This window comes from Ranitomeya variabilis, chromosome 3 (assembly GCF_051348905.1).
Source record: "Ranitomeya variabilis isolate aRanVar5 chromosome 3, aRanVar5.hap1, whole genome shotgun sequence".
In the NCBI taxonomy this organism is placed as follows: domain Eukaryota; kingdom Metazoa; phylum Chordata; class Amphibia; order Anura; family Dendrobatidae; genus Ranitomeya; species Ranitomeya variabilis.
This window is the reverse complement of record NC_135234.1, coordinates 124,101,428-124,113,879: the sequence shown is the minus strand read 5'-3', so window position 1 is coordinate 124,113,879 and position 12,452 is coordinate 124,101,428. Positions and strand designations below refer to the sequence as shown.

General features: G+C 45.5%; 1 long non-coding RNA gene across 1 annotated transcript; it reads left to right on the top strand.

Annotated features, from left to right (window-relative positions):
* Nucleotides 1-10,039: 10,039 nt before the first annotated feature.
* On the top strand, nt 10,040-11,421 carry LOC143818003 (uncharacterized). Its single transcript, XR_013224254.1, has 3 exons — nt 10,040-10,176; nt 10,277-10,427; nt 11,276-11,421. It is a non-coding gene; the product is annotated as an uncharacterized LOC143818003 (long non-coding RNA).
* Nucleotides 11,422-12,452: the final 1,031 nt, after the last annotated feature.

The window sequence follows — 12,452 nt, the reverse complement described above, 5'->3', positions numbered from 1 at the left end:
CCCAACCCTAACCCTAACTTTACCTCCAACCCTAGCCCTAACCCTAACCCTACCCCTACCCCTAACCCTAAACGTGACTGAAATACGTGGCACTGAAATACGTGGCACTTAAATACGTGGCACTGAAACACGTGGCACTGAAATACGTGATACGTGGCACTGAAATACGTGGCACTGAAATACGTGGCACTGAAATACGTGGCACTGAAATACGTGCAACTGAAATACGTGCAACTGAAATACGTGCAACTGAAATACGTGGCACTTAAATACGTGGCACTTAAATACGTGGCACTTAAATACGTGGCACTGAAATACGTGATACGTGGCACTGAAATACGTGATACGTGGCACTGAAATACGTGGCACTGAAATACGTGGCACTGAAATACGTGCAACTGAAATACGTGCAACTGAAATACGTGCAACTGAAATACGTGGTACTTAAATACGTGGTACTTAAATACGTGGCACTAAAATATGTGGCACTGAAATACGTGATACGTGGCACTTAAATACGTGGCACTGAAACACGTGGCACTGAAATACATGATACGTGGCACTGAAATACGTGGCACTGAAATACGTGGCACTGAAATACGTGGCACTGAAATACGTGGCACTATGACTGTCAGAAAATGTTCATTAAACGGTTAGGGGTGAGGTTAGGGGTAGAGTTAGGGTTAGGGTTTGGATCTCTTTATCATCTTGATGGTGGTGGGTGGCTTTTCAGTGTGTTTTCTGTTTTTTTTCGATAAAAACCATGCGTTTTTAATGCAAACGCATGTGCTTAAAAACGCAAGAAAATACTGCAGGTTGTATTTCTGAAAATGAACGCATGCAGAAAAAAAATGCATGCGTTTGAAAACGCGACCAAACCCGTACAAAAAAACGCATGCGTTTTCAATGTTAAATATAGGGAAAAAACGCATGCGTTTTTTTGTGCAAAAAACGCTGCAGACAAAAACGCAAGTGTGAAACCAGCGACGCTTTTTATAGCAAAAAAGTTTTTGCGTCTCCACATTTTGAGACCTAGAATTTTTCCACATTTTGGTCTACAGAGTCATGTGAGGTCTTGTTTTTTGCGGGACGAGTTGACGTTTTTATTGGTAACATTTTCGGACACGTGACCGTTTTTGATCACTTTTTATTCCGATTTTTGTGAGGCAGAATGACCAAAAACCTGCTATTCATGAATTTCTTTTGGGAGAGGCGTTTATACCGTTCCGCGTTTGGTAAAATTGATAAAGCAGTTTTATTCTTCGGGTCAGTACGATTACAGTGATACCTCATTTATATCATTTTTTTATGTTTTGGCGCTTTTATACGATAAAAACTATTTTATAGAAAAAATAATTATTTTGGTATCGCTTTATTCTCAGGACTATAACTTTTTTATTTTTTTGCTGATGATGCTGTATGGCAGCTTGTTTTTTGCGGGACAAGATGACGTTTTCAGCGGTACCATGGATATTTATATCAGTCTTTTTGATCGCGTGCTATTCCACTTTTTGTTCGGCGGTATGGTAATAAAGCGTTGTTTTTTGCCTCGTTTTTTTTTTTTTTTTTTTCTTACGGTGTTTACTGAAGGGGTTAACTAGTGGGACAGTTTTATAGGTTGGGTCGTTACGGACGCGGCAATACTAAATATGTGTACTTTTATTGTTTTGTTTTTTTTATTTAGATAAAGAAATGTATTTAAGGGAATAATATATATATTTTTTTTGTTATTTATTTAGGAATTTTTTTTAATTTTTTTTACACATGTGGAAAATTTTTTTTTTTACTTTTTTACTTTGTCCCAGGGGGGGACATCACAGATCATTGATCTGGCAGTGTGCACAGCACTCTGCCAGATCTGCGATCTGCTCTGCAGGGCTGCAGGCTTACCAAGCGTCTGCTCTGAGCAGACACTCGGTAAGCCACCTCCTTCCCTGCAGGACCCGGATGCCGCGGCCATCTTGGATCCGGGACCTGCAGCCAGGAAGGAGGTAGGAGACCCTCGCAGCAACGCGATCACATCGCGTTGCTCCGGGGGTCTCAGGGAAGCCCGCAGGGAGCCCCCTCCCTGCGCGATGCTTCCCTATACCGCCGGTACACTGCGATCATGTTTGATCGCGGTGTGCCGGGGGTTAATGTGCCGGGGGTGGTCCGTGACCGCTCCTGGCACATAGTGCCGGATGTCAGCTGCGATATGCAGCTGACACCCGGCCGCGATCGGCCGCGCTCCCCCCCGTGAGCGCGGCCGATCGCGTATGACGTACTATCCCGTCGGCGGTCATACGGGCCCACCCCACCTCGACGGGATAGTACGTCAAATGTCGGGAAGGGGTTAACCGGGCTTAATGCCACCTTACAATAGCAAGGTGGCATTAACCCCTCATTACCCCATATCCCACCGCTACACGGGAGTGGGAAGAGAGAGGCCAAGTGCCAGAATAGGCGCATCTTTTTGATGCGCCTTTTCTGGGGCGGCTGCGGGCTTCTATTTGTAGCCAGGGGGGGGGGCAAATATCCATGGCCCCTTTCCTAGGCTATGAATATAAGCCCACGGCTGTCTGCGTAGCCTTTCTGGCCTCAAATTATAGGGGGACCCCAACACTTTTTTGGGAAGGCTCTCCCTATATTTGAGAGCCAGAAAGGCTACGCAGACAACTGTGGGCTTAATATTCATGGCCTGGGAACAGCCAGGGGTATTTTAACCCCTTCCCAGGCCACAAAGATTGGCCCACAGCTGTCTGCCTTGCCTTAAAATACAGGGGGACCCTACGTCTTTTTTTTTTCGGGGCCCGTGTGTGGGTTCCGTATGATGTCCGTGTGTCTGCTTCTGTGTCTGTGTGCTGTGCGTGTTTCCGTGTTCGTATCCAGCAACAATTTTTAAAATGTTAACACTATGCCAAGTAAAATGCACATGGACAGCACACGGATGGCACACAGACAGCATCTGTGTGCGGTACGTGTTCACACGGATCCATTGATTTTATGGGTCCATGTGATCCGTGCGCTCCCACAAACACAGACATGTCTCCGTGTTTTCCAATCGGACACACGGTGCGTGATATCACACTGACATCTGCAGAGACACATTTATTTTTATGTGTCTACGTGTTTCATTGTCTGTACGTGAGGAAACTGTCACCACACGTACCCGAGCCACTGACGTGTCAAACTGGCATAATTTCGTGTTTACCTTGCTTGTTTGACTTTGGGTTAGGGTAGGGGTGATGTTAATATAGATCCAAATTTCTGTACATTTTGGCTGTAAAAGGTAACCTCAAACCTCCAACATGGAAGTAGAGCAAAGCCCACTGGCATCATGTGCTTATCTACCCATTCTGGTATACTGTAGCTAAGCCCCCTGTTATGGTCTGGTGATTAAGGAGCGACATGCGACTAGCTCTGGGCAGGTGGTAACTATACCGACCGCAGTTCCTGATCTTAACACAGACACTAGCAGTAGCCGTGGGATGTTCCTGTCACTCCCTGGACACCTCGTCACAGCCGGAGATCTAGCTACCCCTAAAGGTAGAAGCAGGAAAGCTATCTTGCCTCAGAGAAAATCCCCAAAGGATAGGACAGCCCCCCACAAATAATGACTGTGAGAGGAGAAGGAAATGACATACGTAGTATGAAACAAGATTTAGCAAAGGAGGCCACTACTAGCTAGAAAGAATTAGTACAGGACAGAACACTGTGCGGTCAGTAAGAAAAACTAAAAAAAGTCCACCGCAGAGAAATGCAAAAATCTCCACACCTGACTAAAGGTGTGGAGGGCAAACTCTGCTGCCCAGAGCTTCCAGCTTAGCTGACTAGATACATACTGATAAGCTGGACAAATGAGCAAAACATAGAAAGTGCTAAACAACAAAGTCCACAACAAGTGAACTGCAAAAAGACAAGCAAGGACTTAGCTTTGCTGAAATGGTCAGAGTGACAGGGAAATCCTCAGAGAGCCATGACTCCAAGCTCAACAATTGACAACTGGCATTGAATTAGGGAAAAGGCCAGACTAATATAGCAGAGCCAGAAAGACGATCAGTGAAAACAGCTGCTGATGCTAAATCCAAGAAGCAGCCATACCACTCAAAACCACAGGAGGGAGCCCAAGAGCGGAATTCACAACAGTACCCCCCCCCTTGAGGAGGGGTCACCGAACCCTCACCAGAGCCCCCAGGCCGATCAGGACGAGCCAAATGAAAAGCACGAACCAAATCGGCGGCATGGACATCGGAGGCAACCACCCAAGAATTATCCTCCTGGCCATAACCCTTCCACTTGACAAGATACTGAAGCCTCCACCTCGAAAAACGAGAATCCAAAATTTTCTCAACCACATATTCCAACTCCCCCTCAACCAACAGCGGGGCAGGAGGATCAACAGATGGAACAACGGGTACCACATATCTCCGCAACAAAGATCTATGGAAAACATTGTGGATGTCAAAAGAGGCTGGAAGGGCCAAACGAAAAGACACTGGATTGATAATCTCAGAAATCTTATAAGGACCAATAAACCGAGGCTTGAACTTAGGGGAAGAAACCTTCATAGGAACATGACGAGAGGATAACCAGACCAAATCCCCCACACGAAGCTGAGGACCAACACACCGACGGCGGTTAGCAAAACGCAGAGCCTTTTCCTGAGACAACGTCAAATTGTCTACCACATGAGTCCAAATCTGCTGCAACCTGTCCATCACAGAATCCACACCAGGACAATCAGAAGGCTCAACCTGCCCTGAAGAAAAACGAGGATGGAAACCAAAATTACAAAAAAAAGGCGAAACCAAAGTAGCCTAACTGGCCCGATTATTAAGGGCAAACTCGGCCAACGGCAAAAAAGCCACCCAATCATCCTGATCAGCAGACACAAAGCATCTCAAATAGGTTTCCAAGGTTTGGTTAGTTCGCTCAGTTTGGCCATTTGTCTGAGGATGGAACGCCGAAGAAAAAGACAAATTAATGCCCATCTTAGCACAAAAGGCCCGTCAAAACCTGGAAACAAACTGGGAACCTCTGTCAGACACAATATTCTCTGGAATGCCATGCAAACGAACCAAATGCTGAAAAAATAATGGAACCAAATCAGAGGAGGAAGGCAATTTAGGCAAAAGTACCAAATGGACCATTTTAGAGAACCGGTCACAAGCCACCCAGATAACAGACATCCTCTGGGACACAGGAAGATCCGAAATAAAATCCATGGAAATATGCGTCCAAGGCCTCTCCGGGACAGGCAAAGGCAAAAGCAACCCACTAGCGCGGGAACAGCAAGGCTTAGCCCGGGCACAAGTCCCACAGGACTGCACAAAAGAACGCACATCCCGCGACAAGGAAGGCCACCAAAAGGACCTAGCAACCAAATCTCTGGTACCAAAAATCCCAGGATGACCGGCCAACACAGAACAATGGACCTCAGAAATTACCTTACTTGTCCATCTATCAGGAACAAACAGCTTCCCCACAGGACAGCGGTCAGGTTTATCAGCCTGAAATTCCTGAAGCGCCCGCCGCAAATCAGGGGAGATGGCAGACAGAATCACCCCTTCCCTAAGAATGCCAACCAGCTCAAGGACTCCAGGAGAATCAGGCAAAAAACTCCTAGAGAGGGCATCCGCTTTATCATTCTTAGATCCTGGAAGGTATGAGACCACAAAATCAAAACGGGAGAAAAACAGGAACCACCGAGCCTGTCTAGGGTTCAGCCGCTTGGCCGACTCAAGGTAAATCAGATTCTTATGATCGGTCAAGACCACAATGCGGTGCTTGGCTCCCTCAAGCCAATGTCGCCACTCCTCAAATGCCCACTTCATAGCCAACAACTCCCGATTGCTGACATCATAATTGCGTTCCGCAGGCGAAAACTTTCAGGAAAAGAAGGCACATGGCTTCATCAAGGAACCATCAGAATTCCTCTGTGACAAAACGGCCCCTGCCCCAATCTCAGAAGCGTCAACCTCAACCTGAAAAGGAAGAGAAACATCCGGCTGACGCCAAACAGGGGCAGAAGTAAATTGACGTTTAAGCTCCTGAAAGGCCTCAACAGCCTCAGAGGACCAATTAGTCACATCAGCGCCTTTCTTCGTCAAATCGGTCAGGGGTTTAACCACACTAGAGAAGTTGGCAATGAAACGGTGATAAAAATTAGCAAAGCCCAAAAATTTCTGAAGGCTCTTCACAGATGTGGGTTGAATCCAGTCATAAACCAACTAGCCCCCTTAATCCGAGCAAACAAATCAGAGAGCAAAGGTAAAGGGTATTGGAATTTGACCGTGATCTTATTAAGAAGGCGATAATCAATACAGGGTCTCAAGGAGCCATCCTTCTTGGCAACAAAAAAGAATCCCGCTCCCAATGGTGACGAAGACGGCCGAATATGCCCCTTCTCTAAAGACTCCTTTACATAGCTCCGCATGGCGGTATGTTCAGGCACAGACAGGTTGAAAAGTCGGCCCTTAGGGAACTTACAGCCAGGAATCAAGTCAATAGCACAATCACAGTCCCTATGTGGAGGAAGGGAACTGGACTTGGGCTCATCAAATACATCCTGGAAATCTGACAAAAATTCAGGAACATCAGAAGAGGGGGAAGAGGAAATTGACATTAAAGGAACGTCACTATGTACCCCTTGACAACCCCAACTAGTCACAGACATTGATTTCCAATCCAGCACTGGATTGTGTACTTGTAACCATGGAAAACCCAGTACAACAACATCATGTAAATTATGCAACACCAGAAAACGGCAATCTTCCTGATGTGCTGGAGCCATGCACATAGTCAGCTGAGTCCAATACTGAGGTTTATTCTTGGCCAACGGTGTAGCATCAATACCCCTTAAGGGTATGGGACTCTGCAAATGCTGCAAAGAAAAACCACAGCGCCTAGCGAATTCTAAGTCCATTAAGTTCAGAGCAGCGCTTGAATCCACAAATGCCATGACAGAAAAAGATGACAATGAGCAAATCAGGGTCACAGACAGGAGAAACTTAGGCTGCACAGTACTAATGGTAACAGATCTAGCGACCCTCTTAATACGCTTAAGGTACCTTCACACGAAGCGACGCTGCAGCGATAGCGACAACGATGCCGATCGCTGCAGTGTCGCTGTTTGATCGCTGGAGAGCTGTCACACAGACCGCTCTCCAGCGACCAACGATGCCGAGGTCCCCGGGTAACCAGGGTAAACATCGGGTTGCTAAGCGCAGGGCTGCGCTTAGTAACCGAATGTTTACCCTGGTTACCAGCGTAAAAGTAAAAAAAACAAACAGTACATGCTCACCTGCGCGTCCTCCAGCGTCCGCTTCCTGACACTGACTGAGCTCCGGCCCTAACAGCACAGCGGTGACGTCACCGCCGTGCTTTCACTTTCACTTTAGGGCCGGCGCTCAGTAAGTGTCAGGAAGCAGACGCTGGGGGACGGCAGGTGAGCATGTACTGTTTGTTTTTTTTACTTTTACGCTGGTAACCAGGGTAAACATCGGGTTACTAAGCGCGGCCCTGCGCTTGGTAACCCGATGTTTACCCTGGTTACCAGTGTAAAACATCGCTGGTATCGTTGCTTTTGCTTTCAAACACAATGATACACAGCGATCGGACGACCAAATAAAGTTCTGGACTTTATTCAGCGACCAGCGACATCACAGCAGGATCCTGATCGCTGCTGCGTGTCAAACGAAACGATATCGCTAGCCAGGACGCTGCAACGTCACGGATCGCTAGCGATGTCGTTTCGTGTGAAGGTACCTTTAGGGCAATCAGAAATAGCATGAGCAGAATCCCCACAGTAAAAACACAGCCCATTCTGATGTCTGTATCCCCTCTGTTCCGCTCTAGTCAAAATCCTATCACATTGCATGGGCTCAGGACTCTGCTCCGAGGACGCTGCCATATGGTGCACCACTTTGCGTTCGCGCAGGCGCCGATCAATCTGAATGGCCAGAGACATAGATTCGCTCAAACCAACAGGCGTGGGGAACCCCACCATAACATCTTTAAGGGCTTCAGAAAGACCCTTTCTGAAAATTGCTGCCAGAGCGTCCTCATTCCATTTAGTGAGCACAGACCATTTTCTAAATTTCTGGCAGTATAATTCTGCCGCTTCCTGACCCTGACACAGGGCCAACAGTGTTTTCTCAGCATGCTCTACAGAGTTAGGTTCGTCATACAATAATCCAAGCGATTGAAAAAATGCATCTACATTAAGCAATGCCGGATCCCCTGACTCAAGGGAGAATGCCCAGTCCTGAGGGTCACCACGCAGCAGAGAAATAACTATTTTTACTTGCTGAATGGGGTCACCAGAGGAACGGGGTTTCAGAGCAAAAAACAATTTGCAGTTATTTTTAAAGTTCAAAAACTTAGATCTATCCCCGTAAAACAAATCTGGAGTAGGAATTCTAGGCTCTAAGGCCAGAGTCTGAACAACATAATCTTGAATACTCTGTACTCTTGCAGCAAGCTGATCCACACGAGAAAACAACCCCTGAACATCCATGCCCGCATCCAAATCCTGAATCACCCAGAGATTAAGAGGAAGGAAAAAGACAAAACAGACTAAAGAAAAAAAAATGGCTCAGAACTCTTTCTTTTCCTTCTTTTGAGATGCATTCAGCTCATTTTTGGCCAGTTGTACTGTTATGGTCTGGTGATTAAGGAGCGACATGCGACTAGCTCTGGGCAGGTGGTAACTATACCGACCGCAGTTCCTGATCTTAACACAGACACTAGCAGTAGCCGTGGGATGTTCCTGTCACTCCCTGGACACCTCGTCACAGCCGGAGATCTAGCTACCCCTAAAGGTAGAAGCAGGAAAGCTATCTTGTCTCAGAGAAAATCCCCAAAGGATAGGACAGACCCCCACAAATAATGACTGTGAGAGGAGAAGGAAATGACATACGTAGTATGAAACAAGATTTAGCAAAGGAGGCCACTACTAGCTAGAAAGAATTAGTACAGGACAGAACACTGTGCGGTCAGTAAGAAAAACTAGAAAAAGTCCACCGCAGAGAAATGCAAAAATCTCCACACCTGACTAAAGGTGTGGAGGGCAAACTCTGCTGCCCAGAGCTTCCAGCTTAGCTGACTAGATACATACTGATAAGCTGGACAAATGAGCAAAACATAGAAAGTGCTAAACAACAAAGTCCACAACAAGTGAACTGCAAAAAGACAAGCAAGGACTTAGCTTTGCTGAAATGGTCAGAGTGACAGGGAAATCCTCAGAGAGCCATGACTCCAAGCTCAACAATTGACAACTGGCATTGAATTAGGGAAAAGGCCAGACTAATATAGCAGAGCCAGAAAGACTATCAGTGAAAACAGCTGCTGATGCTAAATCCAAGAAGCAGCCATACCACTCAAAACAGGAGGGAGCCCAAGAGCAGAACTCACAAAAATGCTACTTATAACCACCGGAGGGAGCCCAAGAGCGGAATTCACAACAGCCCCCGATGTATCCTCAAAGATCATTAAAAGAGGTTAGATTATACACACCCAGGGGCGTTACCGTTTCGATGGGTGTCGCGGTCCGGTCCAGCGCCTCCCATCTTGTTATGATGACGTCCTCCTGTATTCACGCTGCGGCTCTGGCACAGGTGTACTTTATCTCCCTGTTGAGGGCAGAGCAACGTACTGCAGTGCGGAAGTGCTGGGCCTCTCTGACCTTTCCCGGCGCATGCGCACTGCAGTACTTTGCTGTGCCCTCAACAGGGAGATAAAGAACGCCTGCGCCGGAGCCGCAGCGTGAAGACAAGAGGACGTCATCACAACAAGATGGGAGACGCTGGACCGGACCGCGACGCCCATCGGAACGGTACCGCCCCTGTGTGAGTATAATCTAACCTCTTTTGATCATCTTTGAGGATACATCGGGGCTTATCTACAGCATTACAGAATGCCTTCCAGAATGCTGTAGATAAGCCCCTGATGCTGGTGGGCTTAGGTCATCTTCGATTTTGTGGGTGACAGGTTCCCTTTAAGATTACTTAGCAGTTGGATATAGTATGTAATGACAACTATTCTATTCATTGTAGGTTCGCGATATACCTGCTATATGGGATGCCGCTGATGTGGCCTACAAGGACAAATATTTCTGTGACCATTGCTGGACCAAGATTTGCAGGGACTTTTATCCGGGGTGGGATTCCCTGTCCATTGCCAACCAATTGGAAATTGGTAATTATAATGTTACCGATTATTATTAGAGTTTATCATAAATTTAATTTGACAATATATATATTTATATATGTATATACATATATTTTTTTTTTCTTAGAAAAACACGTCAGGCAAAGATGGAGGTCAGTTCGGGACCGGTTCAACAAATTTATCAATTCATGTGACCGGAGTGGATCCTCCCCCAGCCGCAAAACCTTTCCATTTTATGATGAGCTGCAATTCCTGGTCACAAGCCGGACTTTGCGGAGGTAGGTTATAAACCACTAATATATATGTAGCCTCATCAATGTTGCCATGTGGTGTAGCACAGTTGGCTGCATATTGAACGCTGTCTCCTGCCGCAGCGTTCAATACACAGCATCCAGATGTTATACCATAGTGAAGAGAGGATTTTCAGAAATCCTGTCTGCACTATGATTCCAAAGATGGAGTTGAGAGAGCTATGGCACCACACCGTGTCTATTTTTCTTGTGTTGTCACTTTGACTGCGCAAGATAACTATCACATTGTGTAGATAGCATGTAGTGATAACGCATGTGTTAAATGAAAACATGCATTATCAGCACACATGCAAAAAAGTGCATCGGTCAACTATACAACGCACTGTGTTTTTTTGCCACCATGCATAATGCCTTTTTGTATGACCAAACAACTCAATCTTGGTTTCATCAGTCCACAGGACCTTCTTCCAAAAAGAAATTTGCTTCTCCAAATGTGCTTTTGCATACCTCAGCCGACTCTGTTTGTGGCGTGATTGCAGAAACGGCTTCTTTTGCATCACTCTCCCATACAGCTTCTCCTTGTGCAAAGTGCGTTGTATAGTTGACCGATGCACAGTGACACCATCTGCAGCAAGTTGATGCTGCAGCTCTCTGGAGGTGGTCTGAGGATTGTCCTTGACTGATCTCACCATTCTTCTTCTCTGCCTTTCTGATGTTTTTCTTGGCCTGCCACTTCTGGCCTTAACAAGAACTGTACCTGTGTTCTTCCATTTCCTTACTATGTTCCTCACAGTGGAAATTGACAGGTTAAATCTCTGAGACAGCTTTTTGTATCCTTCCCCTGAACAACTATGTTGAATAATCTTTGTTTTCAGATCATTTGACGGTTGTTTTGAGGAGCCCATGATGCCACTCTTCAGAGGAGATTCAAACAGGAGAACAACTTGCAAGTGGCCACTTTAAGTAGCTTTTCTCATGATTGCATACACCTGGCTGTGAAGTTGAAAGCTCAATGAGGATACAAAACCAAAAAAAAGTGCTTTAGTAAGTCAGTAAAAAGTAGGCAGGAGTATTTAAAACAAGAAAATGATAAGGGTACCCATACTTATGCACCTGTCAAATTTTGTTTGAATGCAGATTGCACATTTTATGTTAGTACAATAAACCTCATTTCAAGGCAGAAACATTACTGTGTCCAACAGTTATTAGATATATGAAACTGAAATAGCTGTTGCAAAAAAAACAATTTTTATAAAACATTAAGCTTAAGATTAATAGGGGTGCCCAAACTTTTTCATATAACTGTATGTTGGAACATACATCAATCAAAGTCCCTAAGGGTTTCTTTAAGAAACTGCATAGCTTAATGGCAGCATTTATATGGGGCTCCTCCAGGCCTAAAGTAAATATTGGTTCATTACAAAGGCCCAAGAGAGAAGGTGGATATGCGGTGCCTGACCGTTTCCTATATTATCTTGCTGGCCAACTACGATACTTAAAATATTGGTTAGTCCATGATAAACTCAATAACACAGAGGCTCATCTCATTCATTTTCTGGGGGGCACACACCATGGGCAATATTGGAGGGCTCATACTGACCACCTCACAGCCTGCTGTTTGCACATAGTTTAGCAATACAGGTTTGTCGGGAAAGTAAGCGTCTTTTAAAGTTTTCTGACCAGGTTGGGGAAACGTGGATATGGGATAATCCTGAATTTTCGCATCTCCAGAATTTGCAAGACCCAGGCTTCTGGAAACAATATAATATAACAACGCTCAATCAGATCTTTGAAAATCAAATTTTATTATCATTTGAACAATTTCATATAAAATTTGGAATCCCTCATAGGGATTTTTACCTGCAGCTGAGACATGCTATAATGTACCAGTTTCCGCTTCCTAGAATGCGAATATCTAGATATCCACGAATAGGAATATTGTCAACTCAGGGACCTACAGGTGTGATTTCCTCTCTGTATACCTTTCTGTTAAATTCCAAAATTGCTTGTACTCAGTTGGCTGTGGAGGCTAAGGCTATGTGTCCACGTTCA